The sequence below is a fragment of the Mizuhopecten yessoensis genome, unplaced genomic scaffold, assembly GCF_002113885.1.
Source record: "Mizuhopecten yessoensis strain PY_sf001 unplaced genomic scaffold, ASM211388v2 scaffold4947, whole genome shotgun sequence".
Lineage (NCBI taxonomy): Eukaryota > Metazoa > Mollusca > Bivalvia > Pectinida > Pectinidae > Mizuhopecten > Mizuhopecten yessoensis.
In genome coordinates this window covers 87,887-104,049 of record NW_018405801.1, presented here as the reverse complement: position 1 = coordinate 104,049, position 16,163 = coordinate 87,887, and the positions used below count along the sequence as shown (strand labels likewise).

Below are 16,163 nucleotides of genomic sequence, written 5' to 3'. Positions count from 1 at the left end.
ACTGCGTAATTTTTGATTTTTCAAATGGGCTATTATGTACCTATCCCAGCAAACACTGATGGGATGACTTGTTGACAATGTCGAACAGATGTGCTCGAAACTCTCAACCAACTGGCAAATATTTTCATTTTCCTGACTTGTAATTAATAGCCTGGAATTTTTAACGCAGACTAAAAACGTTAAATACGTATCGATATGCGATGTCACTTAAAAGGCGGTTAAATCTCTTTCACCGATTTTCTGTCCTTTGTTCGTGCGCAGTGACCTCCCGCAATCGATCCGTTCTATATCTCGCTGAAGGCTGTTTTGACGTGTAAAATATACGTTGCACAACAAAAGGCCATGTTAAGCTTTGGCCGGGCTTTATCAAGAAAATTAAAACGGCCATGAACCAGAGCCAAGTGAGGTATGTCAAAAAATTGCACAACCCAGCAAGCACCTGCCAATCAAAATACCCTGTAAAACATTTGCAATAGGCGGGGCCTAGCAATGACTAATAAAATTTGTTGGAAAAAAAAAATGTATGTTTTTCGTGGGTTCCAGCAAGATCAATAAATCCTTCCCATAACTCCAATGTGTGTTTAAAGTGTCGTCAAAACCATGTCCGGGGCTTTGTCAAATAATGTGGAGGGCGGTGCTTATGACATTTCGCATTGCTTTATTTGCCTGTGTTTTGTAAATGTGTCAACCCCGAAATAATCGATTTACGTATTGCTTGCTTTTTGTGCAGAAACCATAATAACACCTTTGTTGAACAATTGTACGAGTGTATGGATCAAATGTAGCCCTGCACCCTAGGCAGTCAGGCAAATATATAATCGTACATTATAATCGTAAAACGGGCAACCCCACTTTTTTTATTCAGATAATGGTGAACGTTGTTGTTTCACTAGAAAACCCAATCGCATCCTGAATACATGACATGCTACACGATAAATAATACAATGTCAATGGTACTTGGTTATTTATATATGGGATGCATGAAAAGAAAATATGACATGTTAATTTTCTGTAAGACTATAGAATTTTGTTCGATGTATTTTTAGAATGCCTATAATGTGTATATCAGGTTGTTTTATTGGCTGCTCGTTAGAAACGTTTCAATGTACGTATGCAACTGTCCTACAGTTACTGGTGTCTTGTCAAAGTGTAGAGGAAAACAATCCTGACCAATGTTCAAACAATTTTGACAGCTTTCGTTGTTGAAGTTTTGCAAATTTACACAAATGTATATTTGAAATGCCAAAGGGTTTGCCATGAACTTTGGTCATAAATTTAGTATCAAGGCCAATTTGACCTATATTTTGAAGATCTATACAATGCTAAAAAACAACCTAGCTGTATTTACTACCAACAAAACATTTCTATATACATCAACTAGTCTGTGTTCCCTATACTGTGCTTTGCTAGTGGCCAAGTAACTTGGGTCAATGGCTGTGTAAGCCTTGGCAATTTGCCTGTGTAAGCTTCGTAGAAACTTTGTTATGCTAGTGGCCCAGAAACTTGACTCCATGGCTGTGTAAGCAATTTGCCATGTGTTGGCACCATAGAAACTTTATGAAAGTGGCCCAGAGACTTGGCTCAATAGCTGTGTTAGAAACTGGGTCGTGTTAGCTCCTAAGAAGCCTTGCTATGCTGGTGTCCTAGAAACTTGGATTCGACTTTATTCTTGCTCACAACTTGAGTATGTAAACAGCCACTTAGACGCTAATGGCTCGTGGTGTCAGGGACCTAAAAACACAGTTCTTTAAAGTGTGATCCTGTTAAGTCAATAATCATTGCTCTTCTGAAACAGATTTTTTAATATTAATTTCCATTTTGATCAAATACACTGTCATTTGTATTTATCCCGATTTTGGTGTAAAGGGTGTTTGTATTTGTCCTGATCTGGGTGTAAAGGGTGTTTGTATTTGTCCTGATCTGGGTGTAAAGGGTTATTCTAAATATCATTAATACAGGCAGGATTTCTGTGAGCTATAAAAGAGAATATTTATATAGTTGTAGTAGGATTGGAAAATGGGCAAAATAAGATTCGAACCCGGGACCCTCCGAACTTTAGACAGATGCTCTACCAATTCAGCAACCTGGTCACCGACGAATGATCCAGTCCAGTCCTGCTATTGATACTAAAGAATGGTGTAATAATAGGGAAACTCTCCTCCATGTTGAGACGAACATAACAAGCTGACCATTTGATGTTCCTCAAAATGACATTCCAATATTGATGACATATGTATATAAACTTTATTTATTAGTCCCCTAACAGTGAAACTGGGGGGGACTATAGGTTTTGTCTGCGTCCGTCCGTCCGTTACTTTTGGTTAAGGTTTTGGTTAAAGTTTTGTAATGGGTTACCATACACTTAATAATGATGTTAGTATGTTGATTATTTACACAAAGGTTCTATAGGGGTCTAGCATTAATACTGTGGATTGAAAATGGATATATCTTTTCAATTTTTGACATGTTTTCCACTTAACTATCATGGCCAAAATCTGCTGGTTAAAGTTTGGGTTAAAGTTTTGTAATGGCTCACTGTGCACTTAATAATAGTGTAAGCATGCTGATTTTATATACACAGGTTTGTTAGTGATCTAGTGTTAATGTTATTTAATGACAGTGGAAAAATAAGTTTATTTATTTTGAATTTTTGACATGTTTTCAACCGAACTATCTTGGCCAAAATCTGTTTGGGGGCCGGTAGGGGACATGTATTGATTCATCAATACCCACAGAATGCTTGTTTTACAACAATTATGAAACAAGTTATTTCAAATTATATTAATCACTCTTGTTGGCCCAGATGTAAGCGCGCGGGGGATCTTCTTGTGGGAGGAAACCGGAGTACCCAGAAAAAACCCACTTGGTCGGGCAGGTGACCCCATACCTTTTCACGTCTGATCAGGGTATCGAACTCTGGCCGCCTTGGTGAAAAGCATGAGCGCTATCCACTGCACCACCCGACCACCTGACCACCCTGACCACCCTGACCACCACCCGACCACCCTATTGATGACATATGTCACACTGTTATTTGTGTAAATATTGCAGCTTCTAAAACTACATTTAATCAAATCAATAGAATTTTTAAAAAATGAAAATTTCCAGGACAAGTTGCATTATATGGATCAAAGTTTATAAGCTGATTAATAATAAACATCATTATTATCAGAGCCAGAAATGACATTTCAGACGGAGGGAAAGATGATCAGAAAAAATCCTTTCTTGTGCTTTTCATCAGTTTCATTTGAAACATGATAAATTTCGAGGAGTAATGAATTTTCAACTGCAACATTAGAAATTCCAGACAATATTACTAATGTAAAATAAAACTTCACGATTGATCGTTTCTGGAGCTTTATAAACATGATGAGTCTTGACTGTCTTTTATCAACGAAACAGTAGCAGAAAATTATCAATTCTTTCACATTTGAATTTGGAAGAAAAAGACATTAACCAAGTAGCACCAAATCCTGGGGAATAAATATGCATCAAAGACTACCCGGATGGCTTTAGCAGCAATCGTAATGGCCCCATTTATGTATGATGCTACGGGGATGGAGTTTGTGTAATTTCTGTGTTAATCCCAGCATTTCTGGGGCTAAAAGTGTCAGTCTGTCCTGAGAGATTACGGGGTCCTGTCTGAGGCTATAGCTAGCCACATCTCATTGTTTACAAATATGTGCAGAATTGACTGCAGTGTATGGGATTTGTGTTTACTTTACCGCACTAACATGTGGAGAACAATGGCGTCATTGTTGGGACCGAGGTTCGGGACATAGGGGTGGATAGGGGTAGTGATATCGCCAAGGCAATACTGCTCTTTGGATTGCTTTTTTTACCTTTTGACAAATTTAGCTGTCAATATTTCTTTCCCAAAGTTCTGGATTAAGACAGATGGGTGTTTGTGAAATGGTTGGTATTTGGATAGTTTTATAATGATATTTAATGTACTAGAGTCACACTGCAGACATACTGGCAACAGCGGTCATAGAAACGTGGAAACCTCGGACTGGCCCGGATCCTTCAGCCCGTCAACCACGCTCTAAATCACGGTCTGATGGAGGGGGGAGGGTAGATGCCAGCCTCAATGGTGTATCTTGCTTAGGGAGACATTGCTACCGTTTGTGACAGAGAGAGTGATGGCAATATTAGCATATTTGACATTGTATAGAAACACTTCAGCGGTCACCATTACTGATCACGGCTATTCTGATTGATGAAGTCGAATATATCTCGACTTTATCGGCCGCGTAAATGTCCCCATTGTTGAAAACTTTGTTTAGTACAGTAGTGTAAGCGGTCGTAAGGGATCGCATGAATTTTCACGGTCAGTTACTCTCAGGAAATAAGTACAAGCTATTTTAAATTGGTGTGGAGTTGTAACATTATGTAGCCAACCTGCCATGCCGGTAATGGGGCGATCTTTACATAATGTGGCGATAATGTTTAGGCTCGAGTTTGTCTTTCACAATACAAGATGGATGGCTATGGGGGCCTCTCTGGACTGGGCCGAGATTTAATGCTTTGTTACAATCGTGTACCTCTCGCGTGCTTTGTAGTATCCAAACTAGCCAGCCTCTCTACCACAGCCCATACAGTTCATGTTATTTCATGTCGTTGCCGTGAAAGGGACGTGTCTTAATGTTTTCGACACTTTGTAACAGAATGTTTTAAGATCATGTGTTTCCTAGTCTATACGTGTTTCCCGTGGGATTTGGAATTCATTTTAAGCCATAGACTGACCAGACATTCTCTACCAGTTCTTTCCAAGTATTTGAAATTTCTGTAAAATTACTCTCCTTGGAATAAATAAAGTACAGAGCTATGCCTGAAATATGGTTAAACTCTTTAGGCTGTTGATATAATAAAAGATACTGCCTTAACTCATTCACCCCTGAAGACACATTTGAACTCTTCCAAATCAAAGGTTGGAATAGTTCAATAAGAATTGTCAGGGGTGAATGTGGTCTACATAGGCATTTTATTAGTTCAGCAAAATGGTTTAAAAATTTCAGATGTAGAGTTGCTATAGGGATATTTTTTCCTGGACAATTTAGCATTGTTTTATCATTGTGCCCAAATTCAAGGTTTCACACATTATTATTAGGAAAACAATTTAAGCAGACATTTTAAGTAGATATTACAAACTCAATAAACAGTACAATTCTTACCCATACTGAAATCAGTTAGAGAGTGTAAAAGATCCTTTAAGTTTCCATCATTGTCAGGATATTATTTCTTGAATACTTGTTGATTCATATGCTTCTAGACGACTTAAACTTGTGGATTTCAGATCCTGGACATTATTTTTAAAAGAACCGTAGAATTACATTGTTATTGGCATAATTCAAATTGATTGGGATATCATTTCTAAAAGACCTTTATTTTCTCATGGTGTTTTGACATTTTTTCTTAAGAATATACATATTTACATTTTTGTGTCGCCTACGACAGATGTCGGAAAGACACATATGCGTTGCTTTTTCAACGGCGGCGTCAACAATGTTAAGGTTTTGCGTTTAGCTCTGTTTCTGACAAAGCTACACCAACAAAACCTCGATTATAGATGTAGCATGGGAAGTGGAGCCTACTGCACTAAAAACATTTCATTGATTTCTGCATTTTTTTGGGTAAAAACCTCAAATTTCTGGACTTTCTCAACGTTAAGGTTTTGCGTTTAGCTCTTACATATTATATATATATATATATTATATAGGCTGTTTCTGACAAAGTATAAATTCTAGAGCAACCAAACTTGGGTCATAGGTGTATCATGGGATGTTTAGCTGAATGCATTACACTCTTTACTAGCATTTCAACGATTTCTGTATTTTTGGCTAAAAACCTCAAATTTCTGGACTTAAAAAAACCCCTCAACGTTAAGGTTTTGAGTTTAGCTCTTACATATTAGGCTCTTTCTGACAAAATATAAGAGCTATACCAACCAAACCTCAATCATACATGTATCATGGGTAGTAGAGCCTACTACTCTCAAAACATTTCATGGATTTCTGCACTTTTTTGGATAAAAACCTGAAATTTCTGGACTTTAATAAAAAAAATGTTATGATTTTGCGTTTAGGTCTGTTTCCTTATGTACTATGTCAATTGCTTATTATATTGACAAAGCGGGACAGGCGACACATATAATTACGCGTTATTCTTGTTATAAAAGTTTATAGGTTCGTATTGTTTTGACATCATTTCCTTTTGTACAAGATTTTGTGGTCAGGGTTTTATCTCGTACAGGACCCAGTGCAGTTTCCATCAATATCATCAGCCAAAATGATCACTAGTAAACTGCAATGTTTGTTATTCTGTATAATTTTTCACAGAAACGTAGAAGCATACTTACCTCATTCACCCTAAAATTTCATAATGGACTATTCCAACCTTTGAATTGGAAGAGTTTAAATGTGTCTCCAGGGTTGAAAGAGTTAAACAACCCTTTGATCTGTCATTTTCACTAGTACATTGTGATATGGAAAATGTTTTATCTAATATTGATCATGATTGATTGATAGATAGAAATGAGGTTTATGTCTTAAAAGACTCTTTGCAAAGTAAAGGTCATGTGATGCAGGTGTGTAATAAGTAGCTGTTGAAAAAAGCTGATGGATGAATTATAATCATCATAAAGGGATTTTTTAAATTAGTATATTGCATCAAATTTTAGACGAATTACAAACTCAAATGTTTAAATCAGTATTGTTTCAAATTGATAAACATGGACATAAATATATGTAAGAAAATAAAATTAAAAAAAATCTTGATTTATTTGAAATTGATTGTTTTGTAATATGTTTTTTATTTTATTTTTCAATAGGTATGGATGTCGGCAGTGCAATAATAAAATAATAATATTCTACGATGGATGGCCAGACGATTCCTGCAAGTGTCCATTAGCAACAGAGATCGGTCACTCGGTATCCTGAAATCTACTGACCATTGTCCTCATGTGCTGACTACAGTTCGGTCATCTGTCTGTCAAGGTGACCTATCACTGGGTTAACCATATCTGCCACCTCTCTTGTGATCACCTGAACGTGACCTAGTCTTGTTACGGAATGTTGTACACTTAACCTGTCTATATAATTTGGACTGACAGAATCAATTGGAAAAGATGGAAATCCTAATAAGTTTTGTCCACTCGCGTACAGACAGAGGTTGAAATGTTAGAGACAGAAAATGGTTGTTAGGTGAAACTGATGTAAAATTTTGGATGTAAATGATTTTATATCGTAGAGGATGATCCTGTGCTAAAACTTTCAGTACTGAAAACATTGCCATCTTGTGATATTTGCTTTTTAATGATTCCATATAACATTTATCTAGTGACATCTTAATTGTACAAATCAAGGAAGGTTGACCACAGCAAAATGACCACCTGTGCCATATTATAAAGTTAAGTTCATTTATAGGGACAAGCTGCTGGATGTTTTATGATTTTGATGGTCAGATAATACAATTTTGGTCATCAGCTGACCATGGTATGCTTGGACATAAAACAGGTTTGGATGCTGACATCAGCTGACCATAGTATGGTTGGACATAGAAAAGACCACCCTATGTGTGTAGTGTTCGAGAATATTGTATCAGTAATAAATATCTTTCAACTGTGACCGTGGAAAGTGTGAAACTGGGTTCTAGGAAGATTGGAATGACTTTTCCATTCCAGAAACATGGACAGCCTTTCAATGTGGGTCAAAGAATATGGAAAGATTTATGTTGGCTTCAAGAAAGATGAGAAGTCTGTGATTTAATGCTGTAAAGAGGATGCAATTCCAAGGATATGCCGCAACGATGGCACTGGAAAATTGTAATTTAGAGAACCAAGCTCGTGAAAAATGAAATGTCAGAGTCTGTGTCAAAGAAAAATGGAAAGTCAGAGACTGGGTGATAGAAAGTTTGGGCTCCTTGAAATGAAAACGTGTTTAGGAAGATGAAGAGTCTGTGACTTTTATCAAAATTGTGAAGTGTTTTGTGGTCTTTGGCTTGGTGTTATATTCCTGCTGAGAACTTCACTGAAAACATTAAAGGCAGAGACTGACCACCATATGAAAGAGAAAACTATAGATCAAGGTCACATAGTGATTTTGGAGATATAATTGTCAAGGTCACTAATTTATGATGACAATTATTGAAGGTCAAACCTACTTATAAAGTGAAAGAGTAATTCTGGAGTCACATATAATTGTGTATTTGATGAGAAAATGAGATTTAAATGTCAAGGTCACATTTTTGTTATGTAAATAGATCAGTACCATGTTTTGTAACCATGGCAACATGCAGTGACCTTGACCTTGAAGGAAATAATATCTTGGTGGCTAGCTTAAGAATTCCACTGTGGTGTCCTACAATCTGCTGTACAAATAATACAATGTAGATTATAAGAATGTGCTGTTTGGACCATTTTGTCATATCATGAGTTCTTTCCCTTGTATTGCATATCGCGAATTAATGTCATCACCTACATCAGCTTATGCTGTGCTAAAATTTCTTATCTGCTGTTTGATTTATTTGATACTTATATGAAGTTGAGAATGTTAACTCTGTCACCCCCACATTTTTGAAATGGACTTGCCCTACCCTTGATTTGGTATTAGGTTTAAATGTGACTTTAGGGGAATGGGTTTAGGCTTGTATCAGCTAGAAGGTCACCTGGTTTTATTCACAGATCATAGGTTAGAAGATTTCTTTTTTTCTACAGTTAATGAACCTTCTGTCTCTTTTCCAAGGTCTACCTCTAATGTGTTTATTTTAATTCACAGGATCTGAATGTATAAGACTATAAATATGGGTCAATTCAGTATGATAAAAGAACATTTATATTGTCAAGCTTGCCTCCCTAGATGCCATTGTATGGTCATTTGTACTGGGGGCCTCTCTGCAGTAACCTTAAACCGCATTTTATATTCGCTAGAACTAGTAAGAAATATGAGTAAAGAAGTAACTATCACAAATTAAGAAGTCAATGCGGAAAGCCAAACAAAGTAAATATTTTTTCTGCATCATGTGACCTGCATCATGTGACCGTTTGGTCCCTATAGGACTCATCAGTGGTGCCTAAGGTTAAATGCATGAACAATCATGTCTGCAGTTCTAAGGTGTAGCACATCAATACATTGGCTATTAAGGTGCCTCACATAATCTCTTTCAAGATTACCTTGTATAGCAAATATCTTTTTTGAAAACCATTAATAGAGAGATGTGGCTTTCATTCACAGGAGACACTGCGCCTTGTGTAAACAAACTGAGACAATGATACCAGAGTAGTGATGAATAGGTTTGATTATGCCTGCATTCTACCTCTCAATTTACCCACTTAAGTTGTTTTAGTTTCTCTGTGCATGTTTTCCCAGCTCTGACAAGATTTCAGAATTTTTGTTTTAAAATACAATAGTATATTTATAAATATATGAAAGGTTACATGTAATTTTTTAGTGGGATAAGAATAAAAAAGGAAAAACAAGAATCATTCTAGAATGATGACGAAATACTTGTGGCATAATGTTCATAAAATGATTAATATTACTTGGTTTTTTTTGCCAGGTTGTTGAGAATAAATTAACTCTGTAATTTAAAAAATTATGTAGATGAAAATATCAACTTAATTCAAAAGAACTATATGACAAGCAAAATCTGTATAAAATATTGAGAGGGGGTACAAACGGACCGCAGACAGTCATCTGGGAGGTCATGTAAGGGTTACACGGTTCAGAAAAAATTTAGTTTTTTTTACGATTGTCTATGTTTATTTTTGTTCCGATTATCAATGATTGTCGGTGAGGTTTGAAGATTTATTCGAGTGAATAGAGATTTCATAAATATTGCCAAATTTGTCCACTATGGTATACCCACGCTGTTGAAGACACCTTACGTTCCATAAAAATCCGATTTTAATTGTGATTCTGTAAATCTGACATTTTCTGCTACCTCTATATAAATGGCTCTGTACTTAAAGCCATAGTCCCTCTATGTTACATCGAGTTAAATAAACCGTATGATGTTCACTTTCAACTTTCAACATATCCTTTGATAAATAATAACAAATTTATTAATTTCTTGATTGAAGAATAATAAGAAAAATGGAAAGAAATTAATTATTACCAAAGAATGTGAAAATTTACGAAAAGACTTAATGTTTGTTGGGGCTAGTGCTTAATAACGAGCTTATTATGATAGGCCTAATGCATTTCGCACATATTCTGAGTTAGCACAATGCACGGCTTCAACATTTTGTTAATAAAATCGAATTATTCCCAGAAAAGGCCCATCGCAAAAGTTGTATAATATATTGTGTAATATTATAAAAAAAATGTGTGTCAGATAAAAATATACGAAAATATTGGTTTCGCTTTGCATTAACTGGAGTTTTGAAAATGTTGTTTCAAAGCTTAATGACACCGTCACTTGTCACCATTTGTTGCAGAATTTTACCTTATTCTCTGTTTTTACTCGCATTTCTAGTATGTTTTCTACTTCAGTCACATCAAATTGTATATATGAATGAAAATAATGTATACATACTTGAGACTTAAGATCCATATTAATAGCAATTCTGTGAAGAAAGAGAAAAACTCTAATACAAACAGTCATGTAGATATAATAATGTAAATAAACTGTATATATATATACATATAGATTTATAAAAAAAATATTGTAAGATATGTACACAACTATTGCTTTTGATGAAAAATTCTCACCAGGGTGATGACTATTGATCAGTGTGGCTTCCTTAGAATAAGTACAGTGTGATACAGAAACAACCCCCCCACCTTCCCGTAATCCAATTCCCCGAAATCCCCACACCTCTTGAAACATCACCGAAATTCAGCAATCATGTCTGCACTTGCCTGTTAATTAACGAAATGTTGATTATGCATGTTTATATTTTGTTAAGAACTGTGTCTACGAAAGAAAATTATTCAGAAATATGATGATTTTGTTTTTTTAACAATATTAGATTGAATAAAAGTACTTGAGATTATGAAACATTTCCTTTTCAAGGAAACTCTAAAATTTTACTAAAGCTATGTTACAACTTTTGATTTAACAAGCTTAATTAAGCCTGTACATTAATTTTCTATCTTTTAATACTTATTAAACATATTTAAAAGTATAATTAAAATTTTAAATCTATTTATACCCATTTCTTAATAGAGATTTATTTTTTGCTTTAAATTAAGATATTGCACCCGTACATCTGTAGTGTACATATTATTCCTTCTTTAACAACTTTAGGGATTATGTCAATGAAGGAAAGAGTATAACATGAAAATAATGAAAGAATAAACTGCTTATTTGAATATAATAACTTAATTGGTTTATGCTTTCCACAATTTGCATGTTATATTGCATCTGACTTCCTTGTTGGTAATTCAATTTTTAGGAAATCATTTTTTTTTTCTTTATTCAAAATTTAAGTCATGCAAGAAACATACATGCAACATATTCTTAATTAATCTTCCATTCTTACATAGCTCCCAGACATATTTTATCAGTGCACACTTTTTAAAAATCTAAACATTGCGTTCTCCGAAAAGGTTGACACGATTCGAGCAATTCGTAAAGATTGCCAGTCTACTTACGATTTTGTCGGGTGGCGATGATATTTTTAATGCTTTGTGTTTGTAACCCGTTACATATGTTCCCCTTCGTTTTTTGTTTTTTTTGACAATTTGTTCATTATGGTGCTTTACATAACGTTCAATTTTTACTTTCGTTAGTAAAAATCAGTTTGGAACATTTTAAGCTAATGCTTCATTTGCAAACATTCCGTACAGAATATCATTTTATTTACCATTAGTCAGATACATTTATATATGTTCTTATAGAGATATATGTTGTTAACGTAAGGCTAAAGAAAAAATCGATTGATCTAGCAACCGATAGAAATTAGGTATTTTAGGTAATTCGACTGATCTAGCATTACCCGTTTTCTTTTTCGCTTTTACTTTTATTAAACGGAACGAGTTAGCGGATTAGACGTCTTTGATTGAACCAAAGTATTTACACATTTGTTTTACACTTACGATGCATTGTTTTAACCATCATTCACACTGCTATTTGTCAACAGAAAAAAATTGCATAATTCTGTAATTTAACTAAAGTTAATTATTTCACTTCAGTATTTCTATTTGTCTTTTGCATTTTTTTAATTATCAAAAATAAATGTGATTTTCTTTGCCATGATTTATTAAATTAAGGATTATTATTGAAAAGAAATTTATTTGTGCTTGATGAATGTGTTTTAAACATGATAAATTTGATTTCAGAAGGACAGTTAATTTTCGATTGTTTATTTTTAACTCAACAATAGACCAAAGTCTTCTTCCGATATTAGTATTCACTGTACCTGTGGCCCAATGCTGTGGATCAGTATTGTACAGGTGTTACCCTTTACCTCTATCCTATGTAAATGTTAATGATATGCAATAAAATTTAACAGGTGTTAACTCATTATTAAAGTTTTATATTTTTATTTCAATTCCATTAATTATGAACACTGTTGACATTTTCTCATGTTCTTTCTACAAAAAGAGTACCCCCAGTATTTAAATTACGATGACAACAAAGTCTAACTTGCATTGTTACATTATCATAGATTGATGTAAACAATATATGTATCACATATTTTACAATTTTGCCAATATCTGATGTCATGCTTGCTGTACACCTAAAAGTACCCTACAATTTATAATATGAAATCTACGCATATACAGTTAAATGTTCCTTCAAATTAAAAGGATTTTTTTTCTGTGTTAATATGTGTTATTTAGCCTTTGCTCTTTTCTCTTCAAAATAAAGCGACAGGTGATATTTTTCTACTTTCTAACAAACTATAGACTTCAAACAAAACGTATTGCAATGTTTCTTTATGATTATGCTCTTCATTCAATAATTAATACACGTTTCATTTATTGAAAATCACTTTTCAATATTTTGTATATTTGTACATACGTATTAAAAATACAAAAACAAAATTGTCATTAATTTAGAATGCTTTACAGTATCAGTGAAATATGGAAAGGAATATTATATGAAATCATGAAATCTTAAAGCTATGGCATGTGTAACATTAAAATCTTGACGCCTGAAAAGCTGAACTATGGATGCTATTTAAGCCGCCTAAATCATCACTCATTCAAAAGTGATACTCAATTGAGTCATATTTTTAATATATATAATTATGTCATGTAAAACGATAGATACTAAATTCATATCGGCATTTAATATTCAAAACCATTACATGTGGGAAAGGAAGCATGGAAAAGAAAATTGAAAACAATCATAAGCTCAGTTAACATAATCTTAAGATAAATTCTTGAGTTTCTTACCTAACTAGTATTGGAAGGAATGATTGAAAGTGAATCTCTGTCCATGTATTAAATGAGAAAAAAGTACGAATATCGATATAAATGAATCATTTAGTTAGTAACATACAACTTTAAAGTTAGAATAAAAAAATGAATACCCCTACATACATTTATAATGTACTGCGAACTGAAAAATAAATAAAAAAAGAATGTTAAATCACATATTGAGCAAAGTCAGCTGGTTATGTTGGAAGGGGGGCTGTTTGCTGATGTTTTTAGTAATTAACTCGACACGGATGCCAAGCTATTGATGGTGTTGCAAGCCTATGGCGATAACGACCTGTTTTATGCATAACATCACCTGGAAGTTGGGTATTCAATGGAAAACAAAAAATCACCAGATCTATTTTTATTCAATTTCCCTCTAGGTCGGAAATGTGAGAGAAATAGATTGTTTTCAAATACCTTTTGTAGAGATTTTACTCTTTTCAGTGTAGCCTAAAATCACCATATACCTAACGCGATAATACGAGAAATATTGTGCTATGTGCTTTGATCTATCCATGATATTGTGTGGCTGATAACCCCGACAGGTTGTCCTGCACAGGTCCACGTGGGAACAGGCTTAGTATGGAGCCAATTAAGACTTGTGTAATGACAGCAGTTATCATACCTTCTATGGGCGTCACCGACGACTGGGGTGGCCTTCCGCACCAGCGATATTGGACCACGGCAAACCTCCCGAACACCCTGCGGAATACTAATGCATGGATCCTGTACCAGTACAGAAGACAAAATGACAGTGACATTGCTCTCTCAGTCAATATCGCAGCACTTTGTAGACCAAAATCACATGTAATCGTCGACTGAAGGTAAAGGAGAAAACGAAACTGATGAAATATTTTTATAATAAAGAAACGTCCCCAAAGCACACTGTGTTACTGTTCAATAACTAAGAATCAATCTCTGATGATTCATCTTTATCCATTTGAAATTGAATGTCGTCGGTGTATAGATGGTTGGGACTCCCAGATTTCATTTAGCTTGGAAATGACCCTAGAAAGGCGTCAATATATATCCTCAATAGGCATGATTGGCAAATAACCGTGTAAGTTGTTAGCTATATGGCTAGGTTCTCTTCTTGTGTGAATAATGCAGCAGAACGCGCTGATGCACATGTCTTTCAGGTTGATTTGAGCTAATGGTTTTGTACCTGTGTGTATTATTATTAACGACGCATTAAATCGAGATAGAAATTGGGTATTTTAACCCCAGATATGTATTTTCTCCGGGTACCTATAATAGCTGCAGAGGTTACATTTCAAGGTAGCATTTTCCGTCGAGTCTGGAAGGCTTTCATAATCGTTATGATTTGTTGTAGATTCCTCCAAATTTGCTCAAGTGCATTCTGCCAGAACTTATTAAACACATCTTGACTTGAGGTGCGCATGAGATAGCATTACGTGAAGGTTAATGCATACCATTCAAAAGCCAAATGTGTAAACTGAAGAGATGTGTGGTCGACGTTTGCAAGTGTTGTCAAATAGCTTGACTGTAACCAAATACGGTTTAATATTTCATAGAGGCAGCATAGGAGGCCGAATCATGTTTAAATCGGCAGAAATCTGAAATAAACAGCTGATATTTGAGCTGTCGTTGGCAGGTGTTGTCAAATAGCCTGATTTCAACTAATTATGGTATTGTATTTCGTGTAGAGAAAGTGTAAAACGGTGATGCTTTGCTATTTCAAGCAGAAGGTAAAAAAAGGTATCGGATATTACCTTCAGTCTTTGCTATCATATGGGCTGATTTTGAATTTTGTGTATATATGACGTATAATTTTGTTTAACTATCAAAGTGCGATACATTTTGTTCACTGCAAAAGGTGTCATGAAGTCGTTGAAAGTCATTTCATACAACCTGATTATAACTAAATAATTGTAAACTTTATAACTGAGGTTTTTGCAAGGCTAACACATAAAATAGTTCTCGTCTGGTACTTTGAGCTTCTTGATTTACACGTTAGCTAATATCTTGGTAAGACTGACTTGTAAGATAGTTCTGGTCTGGATCTGAGAGATTATTATTTTATACATGAACTGTGATCTTCGTTAGGGTGACATACGATTGTTCTCGCCTGGATCTGAGAGATTCTTGTTTTATACTTGAACTATGATCTTCGTAAATCTGACATACACACATGTACGATTGTTCTCGTCTGGATCTGAGAGATTCTAGTTTTATATATTAACTATGATCTTGGTAAAACTGACACATAAGATTGTTCTCGTCAAGATAAAAGATATTATAATTTCATATATTACCTATTGTCTTGTTAAGACAATTGGACAAAATGGATAGTTCTCGTTTTGTACTTAGAGATTCTAGTTTATATTAACTAAGATATGGGTAAAGAGTAACTTAACATATGAGACAGTTTTTGTATTGCACTTGGAGATTCAATTGAGGAGTCGGTAACTTCAGAAATGTAAATGTGATTGTAAATTATTTTGACCACAACAGATAAGCACACCGGTGTGTAATTATCGTCTCTGGACAAGCAAACCCAGAATGTGAGTTTGCCCGAAAACGAAACAAGGGACCACGGATCTGTTTGGTTCTTCTAAAGACACTCGACGTACAACGGGATGTTCCCACGATTCTGGACGCTGATCTAGAATGGTCATACAGCAGTGACAGCGTACCACCTACCGTATTAGGCCTTTGGCCTTGGGGGGAAAGCGGAAAGACCCCAGTAATAGGCAGGCAAATCAGTTAACTGGTATCTCCAGGGAAGACGCCAATACTGTAATCAAAGGAAAACACATCCTCTTGATCCGT

General features: G+C 34.9%; 1 protein-coding gene across 5 annotated transcripts in view; it reads left to right on the top strand.

Moving 5' to 3' along the window:
- The window catches only part of LOC110450032 (ankyrin repeat and sterile alpha motif domain-containing protein 1B-like), a 208,374-nt gene extending 195,906 nt beyond the window's left edge, over window positions 1-12,468 (top strand). For all 5 annotated transcript variants that reach the window (XM_021497246.1, XM_021497245.1, XM_021497244.1 and 2 more), the window contains one exon: window positions 6,830-12,468. The gene's annotated coding sequence lies outside the window, so the exon portion shown is untranslated. The remainder of the gene's footprint in view (window positions 1-6,829) is intronic.
- The last annotated feature ends 3,695 nt before the right edge of the window (window positions 12,469-16,163 follow it).